The sequence below is a fragment of the Tupaia chinensis genome, unplaced genomic scaffold (genome assembly GCF_000334495.1).
Source record: "Tupaia chinensis unplaced genomic scaffold, TupChi_1.0 Scaffold000111_1, whole genome shotgun sequence".
NCBI lineage: Eukaryota > Metazoa > Chordata > Mammalia > Scandentia > Tupaiidae > Tupaia > Tupaia belangeri.
Window position 1 is genome coordinate 2,543,887 of NW_006159575.1, and position 5,203 is coordinate 2,549,089.

At 52.5% G+C, this 5,203-nt stretch overlaps 1 long non-coding RNA gene across 4 annotated transcripts in view; it reads right to left on the reverse strand.

The window, feature by feature from the left end:
- Nucleotides 1-1,189: 1,189 nt before the first annotated feature.
- Nucleotides 1,190-5,203, reverse strand: part of LOC106734409 (uncharacterized) — a 4,933-nt gene continuing 919 nt past the window's right edge. Inside the window, exons 1-4 of one of the 4 annotated variants that reach the window (XR_001370035.2) lie at nt 4,785-4,982; nt 4,479-4,532; nt 2,955-4,083; nt 1,190-1,819 (exon numbers count right to left, since the gene is read on the reverse strand). This is a non-coding gene — a long non-coding RNA (uncharacterized LOC106734409). Of the gene's footprint in view, nt 1,820-2,954; nt 4,533-4,784; nt 4,983-5,203 lie in introns of those variants that run through there. The other 3 variants (XR_003548633.1, XR_003548632.1, XR_003548631.1) reach the window with 3 other exon arrangements.

A 5,203-nucleotide genomic window follows, 5' to 3' on the forward strand; every position in this document is an offset into this window, starting at 1 on the left:
TATATATATATATATGTAAAATTTACCAGAGGGCAAGTATGCTTACCAGAGAGACTCAGAGAGAAAGCACCCCAAATGGAGCATGGTGGGGCTGCGATCTCTTCTCTTTGGTATCTCCATCTCCTTGGAAGTTTGAGCATATGCGCACTAGCCCATAGTGTTTCTCTAGCCATTGGGGCCAGGATTAGAACTGTATAGTCAGCCACGTGGGATCTGGCTGCCTTAACCACCGGGCCATGGAACCAGCTCAGGACAACATTCTTTCTAGTTATTCATGTGGTTCTCACTTCTTTGTTTTTTTTTTTTAAAGAATTATTTAATTTTATTTATTATTTTAAAACTTTGTACAGGTCATGTGTGATCACCAGAGAGAGACAGAGAGAGGGACAGTGAAAGTAAGAAAGCAAGCCTCCAGCTGTGGGACTCGAACTGTAGTTGACCATGTAGGAGGAGTCAGTGCCTTAACTACCGTGCCACTTGATAGTCTCTGCAGTTACCATGTCTGGTACTTGTTATTTCTCTGTGTAGATTCAGGTTTCCATCTGATGTTATCTTCCTCCTGCTTGAAGTACATCCTTTAATATTTCTTCTAGTGCAGGGACCACCAGATGGTGTAGTGGTTTTGTTGCTGGACTCCCACAAGGCCGACCATGGTTTGAGTCCTAGACCCAGTGGCTTGAAACTTACACCAGGCATGTGTGTGAGTATGTTCAAGATCCTGGGAGAAGAATGGAGAAGAGATTGCAGTGTGGTCATTTCCCTTGGGGAGTGATTTCTCACTTTCCCTCTCATCATCTCTGTCTCTCTCTCCAGCAAGTGTATGTTCCCTAAGGTAAAAACCTCTTTAAAAAAAATTCTAGTGTAGATCTGTTGATGATTAATCCTTTCAGCTTATATCTGAAAAGTCTTTATTTCGGTTTTGTTTCTAAAAGACTTTTCTTTTTCTGCAAAGAATATTAGATTTACAGATTTTCTTTTTTTTTTTTTTTTTGAGAGATTTTTGCTATAGGGTGCATGCGCTCGCCAGACAGACAGATAGAGACAGAGAGATAGAAAGCGAGAAATCATCCCCCAGGGGGGGTAGTCGGCAATCCCTTCTCCATTCTCCTCTCGGGATCTTGGGTACGCACGTACACATGCCCGGCATGAGTTCTAAGCCACCGGGTCCGGGACGTGAACCGTGGTCGACTACGTGGGAGTCCAGCGACATAGCTATTACGCCAACTGCTGGTTCCCGGTTTTCAGCATTTTGATAATGATGTGCTTTGTTGTAATTTTCTTCTTGTTTCTTTTTTTTTTAAAGGTTGTTTGTTTCTTCCATGAGTGAGAGACAGAGAGAGACTACCCCCATCAGGGTCTTCTCCCAACCCACTCTCAGATGCAGTCAGCCTCAGATCATGGGCACATGTGTGCCTGTGCTGGCTTACTCAGGAAGGCCTCTGGACACAATCTAGGAACCTTCCCAGGTGCTCAGCTTCACAGAGCATTGTGTATTGTCACTGTGCCACCACCTGGCTCCTTCTTCCAGTTCTTGTGCTTAATTTGTTGAGCTTTTTGAAGCTGTAGGTTCATGTTGTCACCACATTTAGAAAATGTTGGTCCAATTTTAGAATAGTTCTCCTTGTCCCATCTCTAGCTCCTCTCTGTAGGCCCTCCAATGACTCTTGTGTGTCACCGCTTGCAGGTGTACCGCATTTCCCTGATGCTTTGTTTCCAGTCATTTCTGTTTCACGTAGTTTCTATTGCTACGTCTTCGAGTTCGCTCCTTTCTTTTGCAATGTTCCATTACTCCCATCCAATGCTTTCCGTATCTCAGAGACTGTAATTTTCATTAGAATTCAATTTGAGGCTTCGTTTTCCTGCCCCCCCCCATATCTCTACCTAACATGTGTGGTCTTTCCTCTGGCATTCGGAACATAGGGTGGTAGTCACTGGAAGTGTGTCGTGATGGACTCTTCTAGTAACTACCATCTTGGTCATCTCTGGGTCAACTTCAAATGATTTCCCCCTCTTGATATGAGTTATAATTTCCATTTCTTGTCATGCTTGGTACTTTTTAATAAGGTATCCAATATTGTGTATTCTACCTTGTTGGGGGCTGGCTATTTTTGTATACCCATAAACACTCTTGTAAATACGCTTGTATTTATGGGTATACTCTAGTTGTGTGATTAAGTTACTCAGAACTGTGTGATCCTTGGGTCTTATTTTCCAGCTGTGTTAGATGGGACCAGAACTGTATTATAAAGATCTTGCCCATTACTGAGGCAAGATCTTTCCTCCTCCTCTAACTGATGACTCTGGAGTTACAAGGCTTCCCACCCTGGCTACTGGACAAGGGCACTATTCCCAGTCCCATGTGGGCTCTAATCCTTCCGGGTTCTTTCCCCTGTGTTGGGTGTTGCCTTCACATTTGTGCCCTGATCTGTACCCAGCAATGGTCTGAGGAGGACCTCTGTGGGTGTCTGGGGTTCCCTCTGCGTGCAGCTTTCTCTTTTCCAGTGCTCCGGAGCACCGGCCACCTCCACCACTTGCCTCCCCACCCGCCTCTCCTCAGCTGGGAGAGACTGCTGTGCTCTGCTCGCCCCTGGCCGGGGCAGTAAGCAGGGACACCCTCAGCTCCCATCATCTCTTTCCCGTCTTTCAAGGATCGTAGCCCTTGCATGACGCCCAGTGCTTCGAGTACTATTTTCACATACGTTTTTCTCAGTTTTGTTGTCATTTCAGGCAGGAATGTGTAAATCTGGCCTCTGCAACTTCATCTCAATTCTCTGCCCAGCTCTTTTCACCATGGGGCTCTTCGGAGATACTGCCTCTCTAAAGGTTCGGCACTCCGCCTTGGTCCACTCCACAACTCTAGGTCCTGGGGCAGAGCCTGACCCGTCCGGGCTCAGCATGCCATCATTGAATGCTAGTCTCATAAGAAGGCCGAATAAGTACTTACTGGGCCTTACCTGTGCTGGGCAGGTGGAACGTAGTCCTCATCCTTTGAGACTGGATTGCAAATGAGGGTACTCAGATCCAGAAGCTAGCTAACTGCTGTTTCTTTTTTAACGGTGCAGAACTTGCATCCAGCCATTTAAGTCCAGCGGGCACCGGGGAGGGGCGTGCTTCCCTGATTCCGGGGGTGGGCGAGCAGCTGGCGGGAGGGCTTCCGGTGGAAGGGGCCTGGGCTGGAGGTAGGGAAGGCCCGCGGGCTCGGACGTGGCGGGACAGGGCGGGGCCGGGGCCAGGCTCTCAGAAGCCGCCATGGCCCCGTACCACCGCCAGGGGGCAGCGCGTCCCCGCGCCCGCGAGGCCATGTCGCTCAGAGAGCTGACCGCGCTGGCGTCCCCCTCATACACCTACGGTTTCGGCCAAGCCTCCTCACTGTCCTCGGGCCAACTCACCTGCTCGTGACCTATCCTCATTCTCACCTTACTTTGTCTCCGCACCTCGCACTTCACAGCCTAGTTGTGGACCCTCTTCCTGCTTCTGCCCTCCCACACTTCAGAGCCACCTTTGCACACACCTGTGCTTAGCAGCCTACACACCTGCTGGAACTCTTCACGCTTCGATGATGTCTCCTCACAAACCCGTCTGTGAAGTCTGGCGCTTGGGACCTCTCTACCCACCTGCCCACTTTGTTCTGGAGCCCCTGTTCCTAACCTCCCATAGCCTGGCAGTCCTCAGGGGGGCCCTGAGGCTGGCTCTCCTGGCTGCTTCAGGGACGGCCACCTGACTTTTAGGGGTCCCCTGGACCTGTACCCAGGGTGCAGGGCTGACACAATGGGCCAACAAGGGTCAGACAGAGGTTGGCTAGGCTTACCTCCATCCACCCACAAGGTGCCCACACTGATCCAGAGACAGAACCTGGGGATGCTGGACTGGGTACTTGCCTTTTCATTGGCCCCACCAACTTGAGAGGGGTGGGCAGCTTTAGACTCAGTGGGCCCCAGACCTGACAGCTGGCACACCTTACCCAACTTTCCACCGCCCTGGGATCACTGGCCTCCAGGGGTCTCCAGTTTCGATCTCTGGAAAGCTTCCAGGAAGAGGGAGCTTCTAGTCTTGATGGAAGAGTGGCTGTTCCAGGCAGGGTTCCTGAGGGAAGAGCTTGGGCAAAGGTCACTATGGACTAGAGCAGGTTCTGGAGGTGGTGTTGGGGTGGTGTAATTTGACCGTAGTTGAGGGGCATGAGCCATGGGAGGTGGGTTGGCCCCAGGTGTTGAGGGCGCTGGGACACAGGCATGATGATTCTCGGTTCTGCTCAAGTGACAGTGGAGAGGATGCCATGGCAGGCTGGTGCAGCAGCTCGGGCCAGAGAAAATGCAGGGGGTGATCAGAGAGCGCCAGGTGGATGGACGTGGGAAGGCCAGTACATGCTGGTGCTGGGCAGGGAAGGCAAGCTGGGTGGTGTGCAGGAAAAGCCAGGACGCGGTGAGGGTTTGAATGCTGCAGCGTGCCAAGTTCTGGTTGAGAGATTGAGGGTAAGTTACCTGTCTTCTCTGTGCCTTCATTTCCTCTGTACTGGGGGACAGCAAGGTGCCTCCCTGGCAGTGAGGATTAAAGGAGGCGTTGTTGCTCATTATTATTTTTAATGTCCTGTGAGAGGTGGGGTCACCTCCAGGTGGGCAGAGGGAACATACTTGCTCAGTCAAGGACAAAAGGTAAGCCATTGCTCCTGGGGCGGGATCCCTGTGGCCCCCATTACTGTGGCCCCCACCCTTGGTCTCAGAGAAGGTTGAGGTAGAACTGAGACGTGAATCTCCCCTCTTTACTCAACAGCTTCCCTCGGCACAGACCTTGAAGGTGGTAAGTGTCCCACCGCTGTCCAGTTGGCCCCTTCTTCGACACCCAGGAAGACTGCGCAGGCTGGAGACCGGGCTGGTCAGAGGCTGGGGGTGTCGAGTCAGCTCTGGTGGTTCGGGTGGTGGGGAATGCCCTGAAATTTGGGCACTCAGACCCGGGCGCGGATGGGTGCAAATGCGGAGTGGGTGCCGCGGCTCGGTCTCAGGTAGCCTGGGCGACCACGCTGGCCGAAGGGAAGCACGGGCGGAGCGAGGGCGCGGCTGGGGCTGGGCGGGGGCGGGGGCGCGCCCAGGGGAGCTGCCTGCACTGCGAGGGTTAAGGCCCGGGAGCCCTGTGGGGCGGGGACAGCGTGCAAGCGGATTGGGGGACAGTTTTGTGGCGGGGGGGGGGGGGGGGGGGGGGCGGGGGGGGG